This window comes from Acanthochromis polyacanthus, chromosome 14, assembly GCF_021347895.1.
Source record: "Acanthochromis polyacanthus isolate Apoly-LR-REF ecotype Palm Island chromosome 14, KAUST_Apoly_ChrSc, whole genome shotgun sequence".
In the NCBI taxonomy this organism is placed as follows: domain Eukaryota; kingdom Metazoa; phylum Chordata; class Actinopteri; family Pomacentridae; genus Acanthochromis; species Acanthochromis polyacanthus.
Window position 1 is genome coordinate 6963284 of NC_067126.1, and position 12162 is coordinate 6975445.

The 12162-nt window shown below is 37.2% G+C and overlaps 1 protein-coding gene across 1 annotated transcript in view; it reads left to right on the forward strand.

Annotated features, from left to right (window-relative positions):
• Positions 1-5645: 5645 nt before the first annotated feature.
• enox1 (ecto-NOX disulfide-thiol exchanger 1) overlaps positions 5646-12162 on the forward strand; it is a 168487-nt gene continuing 161970 nt past the window's right edge. The window contains exon 1 of the mRNA XM_051959456.1: positions 5646-5818. The gene's annotated coding sequence lies outside the window, so the exon portion shown is untranslated. The remainder of the gene's footprint in view (positions 5819-12162) is intronic.

Sequence of the window (12162 nt, forward strand, 5' to 3'; positions counted from 1 at the left end):
TGCGTGGCTCCGCCCAGACTGGAAACCCCTGCACGGGAGTGGAAATTCTGCAGAGAGCGAGTTCCTCCACAACTGCTGAACAATCACGGAGGTCAGATGATGACACAACAGCAGGAATATGCCGTAACTGTGGTAAAAACATCAGCTGCAACCAACGTCTGGCTGAGAAGTTCAACATGAATGCAGATTTTATCATTTTACGCACAGAAGAACAGCCTTAAACAGAAGCTGCTGCTCCTAATGTGGAATATCTGACATTTACATTAAATTAGTAGATTCTTGAATGGAGTTTGGTCGGTGATTTAGGTCGTTTGAATAGAGTTTATATTGAATTACATTATTATATATTACATTTATATTTATATATTCTATATATATTTTATTACATTATATTATACATTACATTGCTTATGGCATTTGGTACATCTTTAGCTGACATTAAACTGGTAGATTTCTGAACAGATTTGGTATGTATTTAACACTGGTAGATGCTTAAATGGAGTTTATGTCTTTGGCCTACATCCAAATTTGAAGATTTTTGAATGGAGTTTGGTACTGAATGGAGTTTGTATGTTTTAGCTTATATTGTTCAGTTTGTAGGAGTCTGATACGTGTTTAAACTTAATTGGAGTTTATGCCTTTAGCTGACATTATTAAATTTGCAGGTTCTTGAATGGAGTTTTAGTTTGTGTTTAAAACTGGCAGATTTTGAACGGAGTTTGGTAGGGCTTTAGAAGGCTTAGCTGCAGGAATGTTGTTTGTTTGCTGAGTGAACCTGATTACCAGGATGTGGAACTTCTCAGGGCTGTTTGTTCACCACAGAGTCATTGTGTAATTAAACTGGTTCTCAGTAGCACAAACCTTCAGAGAAAAGGTTTAAAAACTTCTGCTGATGGAGTTTTCCTGGAGGCCAGAGCAGATGAAAAGATTTTATTGTGTGACAGACCAAACATGTTTTTGTTGATCAGATCCAGACATATGACTTTTTTTTTTTTTTTGCAGAAGCAGTCGTGATGTTGGTCAGATCAGCTGAGCAGAACTGAGCTGATGATAGAGTCTGAGGCCTCATCGTTGGTCAGCTTCTGCTTTTAGTTCATTACTCTTGACGTGCTTCATTATCTACTGGACCACATTTAGCTCATAGATGCAGCTACTTCTCACATTCAGATGTTCTAATTTTAAAAATACACGATTGTCTTTCACTGATGCTGCAGCGATCAGTGGACTTGATGAAGCCATTAATCAATTAATCCACTATTTTGGTAGTTGATTAATCAGTCTGAGTAAAAATACTTTCCTTCTAATGTATTAAATGAGTTTTTTTCTGGTTTCTGGTGACTGAAAATCCTCTTGACCTTAAAAACACAGATCAACATTTTTCACTGTTCTGACATCAAAGCTCTGACGTTATATCGACTAAAATACTCATAAAGTATTAGTATTATTTTTTACAATTTCACTTGTTTACTGCTGATACTTTACATACACAAAGCTGAAAATACTTTAGTACTTTTACTACTAAAACTTCAACCACATAAAGCTGCTTAAGCTTTAACTACATGAAGCTGATACTTGTGTGCTTATACTATTAATACTTTATGTGAAGCTGATAATACGTGTGTACTTTTGCTCCTGATACTTTAAATACATGGTGCTAAAATACTGGAGTATTTCTACTTCTGATACTTTAACTACATGGAGCTAAAAATATTTCAGTACCTTTACTTCTAAAACTTTAATCACATAAAGCTAATAATACTTCTGTACTTGTACTACTAATACTTGAACTAGATGAAGCTAAAAATCCGTTTTTTGCTTTCACTACTAATACTTGAACTACTTGAAGCTGATAATATTTGTGTGCTTTTTATTCTGATACTTTACCTGCCTGAAGCCTGTGTGCTTGACTACTTTTACTACAAATGCTTTAACTACGCTGGATTTTGACTGTTGGCCATGAAACATCAGCTGCTGTGTACCTGTCCTCTGCACGCTCCAGTCTGACTCAGACTTTAAATGTGTGATCAGAGTCCAGCTTTGAAGAATCCACAGACCAATGCACTGTCAGAGTGATAGCGCCACCTGTTGGATGGACAGGAAATGCTCTGTAACTAACCTGCACATGCTCCAATGTGCACAAAACTTTACGATCAGATCCACAGGCCAAAATACACTCTCGGTCACAGCGCCATCTGGTGGACATGCTTGTTGTAGTACATTTTTGCACACTGTTTTCCACACATCTTCAGAGTTTCAGTGTATTTGGCACCTCTGCAAATAGATTCTGTACTCAAATGTTTTCTGTTCAGCACATGATGTGTCCTTATAATGTGACTGTAGCTGTTACAACAACATCACTCCCTGCAAAGGATCAGTGAAGTATGAAGCTACTGTAACCTGCAGAAACTTTGAATCCAGTTAAAATCAGAACAACCAAAGCAACATCCAGCAGTCAGAATGTGGTGCAGTTGTAGATGATCCAGAGAAGTACTTACATGCAGATATATATTTACTTTGGTTTATTTGTTTTCATTTATTTGAATTTGAAAACAACAGAAACATGAGAAAATATCACAGAACTAAGGCACAAAACGACAAAATAAAATGAAATAAAAGAAATAATATGAGACAAATGACACAAAACAAAAGGAGACAAAAAATGTCATTAAAAACTTACAAAGCAACAAAAAACTGCAGTATTTATACTTTAACTAAACTGCTGTATTTGCTGTAAACGTCCAGCAGGAGGCGCCAGATGTCCACTTCTGATTCCACCACATCCAACCTTCAGTGTTTTTGCATTTCCTCATATTTTGACAAGTTGTAGACATACAAAGCTGCTTACAAAACATGCAATCATGACTTTATTCTATATTTTTCCTCTTTTGCTGCCGTTTTAGTCCTGAACTCTGATTTTCTCCACATCAGGACCGTCGGGCTGCAGCTTCGGTCCCAGCAGACGCCTCTTCTTTCACTTTGCGTCCTCTGGGACTGGAGCTGCTGTCATGTGTCCTGCCAAGGTTACAGAGCTGCTGCTGCTGCTGCTGCTGAACAGGAATTCATTTTAGCACACATTCATGAGGCCGATCTGACTGCTGGACTCAGATTTTAAAGTATGACGAGGCTCCATCGGTCATCTGTCAGAAAAATATCACAGTGATGCTGCTAAAAACATCATGCAGACATTTCTGTTAAAGCTCAGTTATAGATCAGCCCTTCAGAGGATCTGCTGGGTTGCCAAGTTCCACAATTTCCTCCTTTATTATCGTCTTTTTTTGCTCTCTACCTGGAAACGCTGCAAATCTATGTAGTACAGTGTAGGTGAAAAAATATGTGCGTTAAAGACTGAAAAAGTATTTTGTTTCAGTAAATTTTTCTAATAATTTATAGGTGTTTCACGTTTTGTTAAATTACAGATATAACCTTATTAAATAACAGAAGAAAGAAATAACTGAATATAATGTGCGCATCAGAAATCCGTACTGTAGTTTTTGGTTTTTTTTTTACAATGTTTGACTGTAAAGTTATACCATTTTATCATATTTTAATCAGCTAAATTTCACCATTTTATCCCTGTTTTCCATCAAATTTTATCATATTTTTCTGGCACCCTTTTTGCCAAATATGTCTTTATTTATACATTCATTTCTTTATCTATTTAATTGTGTGGCTTCTTTGTATTTCTTTAAACCAGCCACAGTTCAGTAGTCTTGGATGCAGCTGAGCCCAGGATACAGTGATGGTGCCCCCCTGCAAAATAGTCATGATTTATCATTAAAATGACACAAAAGTCACTGAAAAACTGAAGGAATGGGATCATTTCAACTCTCTTCTGCTTCTTTTTGAAGTGAATTTGACACTTTGGGACAGTTTGATGATCTACTCAGTCAATTTTTCCACAAACATCTGAAAATCCTGTGCAGACATTCAACCAAACGTTTAAACCGCTTTGCAAACATCTCATAACTAACCTTGTCTGTGATGTTGCCGCCTTCAGATAAACCTCCAAACAGCTGTCTTCCCTGCTTGGTTTGCCTTAATTCTGTGCAGAACAGGACCACCGTGTTTTTTTCATTGTGCAACTGTGTGCAAGTCTTTCAGGAAAGTCTGCAGAAGTGCAAACTGACAGGGAGGGTGAAAAGCTGAATGTTTGTATTCTGACGGAGGTCAAAGTCACTCTGGATATTCATGCATTCACTGTCACAATCTGCTTCTTTACTTCCCCTAACTTTCCCCCTAAAGCTGCTACCAACACTTATCAACATTACCTTTAAAAATTAAGCATAAACAAAAAAAAGCAGCCTAATATAGATAATATAAACACATATTATAAACCTGACCAACAGTCAAAAAGTTTGTTATGATATGTTACAATAAGATAAGATACGTTATATTACATTATGCTACGCTACATTACAATATGCTAAGGTATGATACAATGTGCTATGATACATTACGTGCTACGTTACAATACGCTAGGCTATGATACGTTGCATTACAATTTGCTACGATATGCTACGAGACGATAAGCTATGAAATGCTATGTTACAATATGCTACAATACGTTAATATGCTATGTTACAATGCAATATGCTATGATACGATATGCTAGGATGCGCTATGATATGCTAAGCTAAGCTACGATATGCTACGATGTGATATGCTATCCTACAATATGCTATGCTACGTTACAACGATGCACTACAATACGCTAGGCTTCAATACACTACAGTACGTTAAGCCATGATACACTAAGCTGCAATACGCTACACTACAGTATGCTAAGCTAAGCTACGCTACGATGCATTATGTTATGATGCGAAAAGATACGATAAAACTTTCTAAATCCCAAAGGTAATTCTTAGGTCAGAAATAGCCCAGAAAAAAAATACCTAAAATGACATCTAAGTGCAATACAGCACAGAAATGTAATAAATGAACTGAAATTACACTAAAATGTGTATTTATATTGATGTAATGTCTACTTTATTTTTGATCAGCCAGTGTTTTTTTTTCTTGAGCAGTAAATTTTACCATTTAATCTCCAAAATTAAACACTTTAGCAATTGTTTGAGATTAATTTTCTGCCTAGCTGGCTGATTTCTGGGTAAATATTGATTTAAAGTGAAAAAATTAGATAGCTATTGATGATTGATGTTTATTTTATGGCTTTATTTTTGATCTGCTGATGGTTTTGTGTAACTTAAATAGCATTTAAACTTTGAAAATTAAACAATGAGTCAGTTATTTCAGATTAATTTTCTGCCTGTGGAATTGATTTTTGGTTATTAATGATCAACAATGAAAAAAATGTATATATGTTGATGTAATGTTTTTCATAGCTTTATTTTGATCAGCTGATGTGTTTTTTTAATTGTTGCCCAATAAATTATAGCAGTTAAGCTCCTAAATGAAACACTTAATCAGTTATTTAAGATTAATTTTCTGCCTGACTGGTTGATTTCTGGTTAATTAATGATAAATAGTGTAAAAAAAAAAGAGTCTATTATGCATTTATTTTTAACACATATGTATAATTTCCTGCTGTAAATCAGTCTCCATCCTCTTCCAGGATCCTCCGGTTCGGCGGACGGACCGGACCGGACCGTCGTGCACGCCCCTCCCTCTCTCGCTCTCTCTCTTTCTCTCTCTCTCCGTGTCGGGGACGCGCCTCCGGTTCCGTCCTACCGGCAGCGGCGGCGGCTCCGTGTCTGCTGTCTGATGCACCACAAGCCGGAGAGGATCCTCCGCGGCTCCGGCACCGATTAAACGGATTAATCCCGGCCGCGCTTCATCCACCAGGAACCGAACTTCACCGGTAAGAGACCCGGTGAGGAGAAACCGAGCCGCTTCCTCACCGGTTTTTCTTTATTCTTCTGTTTATTTCTCGCTGCTGCGGCTCCGGTCCTGATCACAGCGGAGCGGTGGAGCTGAATGGAAGCTTTGATGAGCGGGGTTTTATTCTAAGTTGATGCTGGAGGTGGAGATGCTGGTTGAAGGTAGAGCTGAACCAGAACCAGAACCAGAGCCAGAAACAGGGGTGTTTGGAACAATGAGGCTCTGGATCCTTTTGTTCAACAGATTTCCAATTAAAAGTGACCCAGCTGGAGGCTTTATTTCTGCTAAAAGAGAGACAGAAAGCGGTCAGAGTGAAGGTTGAAAGTGTCCAAACAGCAGCAGGAGCTTCTTCTCGAGCACTTCTGGACAATCCTGAGGGTAAAATCTCCTCCAGGCTGCTTTCTGCTTCTTCTGCTGCTGATGCTGCTGCTGCTGCTGCTTGTCCTTGCCGTTAAGTCACCTTGGACACCTTCAGCAGCTCAATCCACCTGATTTCACACCAATTATACACTTACAGTCACCTCGGGCTGCTTTCCTGCACGTTTAGCTGCAAATTATACGAATATTTGCAGGAATTCCTGCACAAATTGGTGTTAAATGAGAAAAGAAACAGAGTTCTAGTCGTTAACTATCCAGAATGTGTGAGTTTTTAAGAGAAAAACTCGTATAAAATGAAAGAAGTAAGAAAATCTGAGCTCAGTGGGTCTTTTTTCATGTGCAAATCTTTTAATTACAGACAAACACAGGGAGGAATCAGTTCAGTGAAACATAGTGTGAAGAGAAAAAGTGCTTTTTAACATCTCAGCATATCTTTCTATGTGTAAAATGTTCATCTGCACGGACAATAATAACTAAAGATGTCAAATTCATACAGACTAGAAACAAATGCATGTATTAGTTTGAACAATCTGGTGTTATTTTAGAAAGAAACTGAGAAAATGTTCCCTCCATTTCATTGAATACTCATAATATTTGAGTTTTTATGGAAGAAATAGGCAAATATGCATGAATGAAGTGAAAAATAAAAATAAAAACTACCAGAATAAGCTGCATTTCAACAGCTTAAATTATTATTATTTTTGCCGATAATAACTAAAGATGTTGAATAAATCAAGTGGAGGGAAAAGTGCAGCTTATATCTGGTGTTGATTGAAGAGAAACTGAGGGAATGTGAGCTGTAGTTATCATATATCCATTATGTTTGAGTTTTTAAGAAGAAAAATAGGTGAATATGCATCATTCAAATGAAAAATAGAAAGAAAAACTATCATATCAAGCTGTCTTTTAACAACTTGGTATGTATTTTTTGCATAAAATAACTGAAGATGTCGAATAAATCAAGTGCAGAAAGAAGTGCAGCTTAAATTTGGCCACATTTAGTGTTCGAGAATATGTTGCCTCCAGTTATGTAATACCCATTCTGTTTGAGTTTTTTATGGAAAAACTAGGTAAATATGCATCAGTTAAATGAGAAATAGTTAGAAAACTAACATTAGAATCTGCTTTTAAACAGCTCAGATGGTCTTTCTCTAACCTAAAATCTTCATCTGTGAAGAAAATAACTACAGATGTCAAACAAACCAAATGGAGAAAGAAGTGCAGCATAAATTTGATGATGATTGAAGAGAAACTGAGAAAATGTGAGCTGCAGTTATCATATACCCACAATATTTGAGTTTATTGTGAATATGCTTCATTCAAGTGAATAATAATGGAAAAATCTGACATTATAAGCTGCTTTTTAACCGCTCAGTTTATTATTTTCTGCAGAAAATAACTAAAGATGTCAAATAAATCAAGAAGAGACAAAAGTCCAATCATAACTTTGGACAAAGCTCCAGTTATGTGAAAAACAGTCAAATAAACTAACATGATAATGGTATTTTTAATATCTCACATGATCTTTATGTGTAAAATCTTCATCTGTTGGACATGATCATAAAATATTGAACCATTTGAGGTTTATTATCGAACTTATCTTATTATTGTTGTGTTTTTTTGCATTGTTTTCAATTTTTTGATATCCTAATCTTCCAAAATATACAACAAGCGTCTCTAAAACTTAGATTTAGTAATAAATATCCAACATGGTTCAAAAGAGCTGCAGGTCTGAGTGATAATTAAAGGTATTTGGACTAAAACAAAGCATTCTAGTACTGTCAGCCTTGTTATTATTTCTCATTAAATGAACCAAACTTCCATCCATCCATCCTCTATACACCACTTTATCCTCACTAGGGTCATGGGGGGTGCTGGAGTCTATCCCAGCTGACTCGGGTGAAGGCAGGGGACACCCTGGACAGGTTGAACCAAACTTGATTACAATAAAGTTTTAAACATAAAACAGATAAAAAACAAAGTTTAAACTCTCCTCCTTTAGAGGTCTTCTAGATTTCTCCAATGACCTCTTCTCAGAGATCAGCTGTTAAAATCTCTGATAAGATTGGAAGGAAGGAGCTGGTTTTTAGTCGCCTGACACAGAATTTGGCATTTCTTGGCAGCAAGATGAAATCTACTGAGTCATAAAACGTCTGCAGCCTGGTTCTGGAGAAGTTAAAGATCATCGTTTCCTCAGAATTACTTCAGTAGAGTTCACAGTCAGAGTTCAGGATGCAGAGCAGCTCATAACACAACGTTGCCCTTAGTAACCGGTCACCGCGGCGACATCCTCAGCACTGTGGAGAGGAACTTTAACAACCAACGGCGTCATGTAGCAGCTGTCTGACTAAAACCAACAGCAAACAGGATACGACTGCAGGATTTATCATGAGTTTGTGATATTATCTCATATTTATCCCTCTAGCAGCAGTCAGTCATGAGTGGACGCTACTGTTTCTATAATTACTGATTAATCTTCTCTATTAATTACATTTTATCTGAGTGGAAAGGTTACAAATTCACCAACAAACCCAAAGATATTCACTTCAAAACCGAGAGAAGCAGCAAATTCTTACTCTTGTCAACTTACATTGAACTCAACTTGAACGAACTGCAGACTCTAGCTGAAGGGAAATCAGATTTTCATTGTTTCTATAACATAAATATGTAAATAAACTATTATAAATAACTACAATGAACAAGTCATAGATCAGGTATGATGGTTATTTTGATCTCAAACTGCTATTAAGAGATTACTAACGTTAAAATGAGCAGAAGGTTCCTCTTCTAGAGCACTTCTGAAGAATCCTGAGGATAAAATCTCCTCCAGGCTGGCTTCTGGTTCTTCTGCTGCTGATGCTGCTGCTTGTCCTGGGCGTCACCATGGAGACCTTCAGCAGCTCCATTCTCCTGATTTCACACAGCATGTACACTGACCATGCATTTAAACTAAACTCCAGCTGATTTCCTGCAAATTCTAAGGAAAATTGCAAGAATTCCTCCACAAATTGGTGTTAAACGAGAAAAGAAACAGATATCTAGTCATTAAATATTCAAAATCTGTGAGTTTTTAAGAGCAAAATTAGTGTTAAGAAAAACTCTCAAAAGAAACATTACATGCATTTTCTCTGAGTTCAAAGGTGACAGACTCTAGCTGATGGATGAATCTGATTTTCATTGTTTCAACAACATGAATATGTAAACAAAACTATTAAAAGTAACTACAGTGCTCAAGTCACTCCCTCATATAGATCAGGTATGATGGTTATTCTAATTGCTCTTAATAAATTAATGACTTTAAAAGTTATTTACTTTGCAGCTCATTTGCTGCATTCTAAACTCGATTTTCTTGGAATACTCTATTTATTGGGGGGCCAATCACTCCAGATAAGTCATTTAATTTATAATGTAGTAATCTGGTGTTTATCTGTTCCTCGTGCAACTGAGCTGATTTTATGGTGAATATTACGAATGTCGGCGGGTAAAGAGCTAACATTAGCATTGACTATTAGATAAGGAAACTGTTTTATACTTGCACCCCTTGTTTAGTTATTTACTTTAAGGCATATTGTCATCATAATATTGAACAATGATACAGATTTTTCATATTTAGTGTTACTGATATATCATCACTGTCTAGTTTTCTTTCTCTTGGAGCTCTGTTTTGGTCTCCACCAGCTCCTAAAGCAGATATTTACCTCTTTAGCTGCTAAATGCTCAACTATGTTCCCATTTATACAGCTTTACTAGCACGTGTTTGCATGTATGCTGTCTCTATATTAATATCTGCACTGTGAGTTCTTGTTCCTGCTGTTTGATTTGGGTTTATAAAAAAAAAAAAAAAGAAATTCTGCTCTATTTCCTGTAATTTTTTTGTCTGTTTCCAAGCTAACATCACTGCTATGACTTGTAGCTTTTGTTTGGCTAAGTTAGCAGGAGTTAGCCAGAGTTAGCTTGACCTTTCCGACCTGTTTTGTTAGATTTAAAGCTGCTGAGATCAGAACAATGTGTCCGTGTGCGTTCACATGTTTTTCCTCGTCTACATGTGGTTTACTGGATACAGATGTGTGTTGATAGCGAGCCCGATCTCACGGGGATTCGTGAAACTGTCACGTAAGTTTTAGTTTCGGTTTCGTGTGCACCAACATGATTTCGTCATGTTTTTCGTGCCGCTCACCACGAAATGCGCACCAATGTATTTTAAACGGCGGACTTTTCGTGCCACTCAGAACGTATTTCAAAAGAATGTGTATATTATATTTTTAATGTAAAACCGTGGCGAATCCAACGCTATATTTTGCATGACATCGTCCCTAAACATAACCCTAACCATAACCATAACCATAACCTAACCATAAGCCGGTGGTACACTTACCAATTTGCATAGGAATTTCAAGAATGTCCGGCGGCCGGCGGCCGCAAACGCGATCACACAAGCAGTATACGCCGATGGACAGCTTAGATCGTCATGAATCCGCCGGTATAAACCACTTTCAGACGTGATTACCACAGCGAAAAACATTTCGTGGTGAGCGGCACGAAAAACATGACGAAATCGTGTTGGTGCGCATGAAACCGAAACTAAAACTTACGTGACAGTTTCACGAATCCCCGTGAGACCGGGTTGTGATAGCAGGTGTTCATGAATGTATGTTCGCCAGCTGCATTTCTGTGCTGTTTGCTGCTCATCAGCTAGCGAAACAGCGGATTTTTAGAGCTTTTTTCTGCATGGTGTAGCAGAAACAACACTATGACAGCGATTCTATTGGATCTGAATTTTTATTAACTCTTCATAAGCACTAATGTAAAGAAAGGATGGTGGATTTTCATCAAAAATGTGTGTTTTAGCTTCTACTATGACGGAAAACAGCATTTACTCCTCATTTTGAAAACTGCTACAGCTTTAGAAAGATAAACACAGCAGAAATGATTTATTACGTTCTACGTTAATCATTCAGAACATATCAACTCAATAAATTACAAAATTGAGGGTGAACTTGTTGCACTGTCGATCACAGATAATAACCATTTAGTGGTTCTTTCATTGCCTCTGGTGAAGGGTGTCCATGCTGTCTTGTTAAGTGTTAGTGCAGAAATATCATTTACAGCCACCTTAAATGATTCATCGTGAGAAACATTAAATATAGTATAACACAATAAAACAGCCACTTTGTGCATTTTGCCTGTCAGTCAGTCTCAGTTTTCACACAGTCTGTAAAGAGTTGGGAAACGTTATGAACTCATGTCTTAGTCATGAATTATTCCCTCCATGGTGGTAAAAAAAAAAAAGGAGAAACTGCTGCAGGTTTCAGGGATGATTGACTCTGGCTCACTATAAACAGTATGGAAACACTTTAAAGGCACTTTCAGGCTTTCTGAGGTCCACGTCATGTAAATTTCACCATATGTCCAAGTCTGACTAAGACTCTCTAGCAGAGTTTGTAAGAGCCTTCAGCTTCATATGTTTTACATTTCCCCTGAAAAACTATTTGTCTGTTTGTAGCAGCGATATCACAACAGCTGTAGGAGCCACATGAGGTTCCCATGTGATTTCTAACTTCTTGTAATAAGCTAATTGGACCTATGTTGTCTGTAGTTTGTGTTGTCTTATACTCTTGTTCTTCTTTCTGCTCATAAAATGGAGACGCCTTATTAAGTTATCATTTAAAGAGTTGCATCCAAAGTTGAATGACTTGGGGATGTTTCATGCTTTCCATGAACTGCATCAAAACGCAGTGGAAAGTTCTAAATTCTCTGGAAATCTTGTGCCACATCTGTACACTAAGTTTAGAAGAGATACTCCACAAACTTGGGCAGAATTTGGGATGCTTTACATTTGGAAGTTCTAAAATCTCCAGAAATCTAGTGCTACTTGCTTCCACTAAGCTGACAACTGAAAGTCAATAAACGTGGGCTGAGGTGGAGGTGCTTTACGCTTTCCATGAA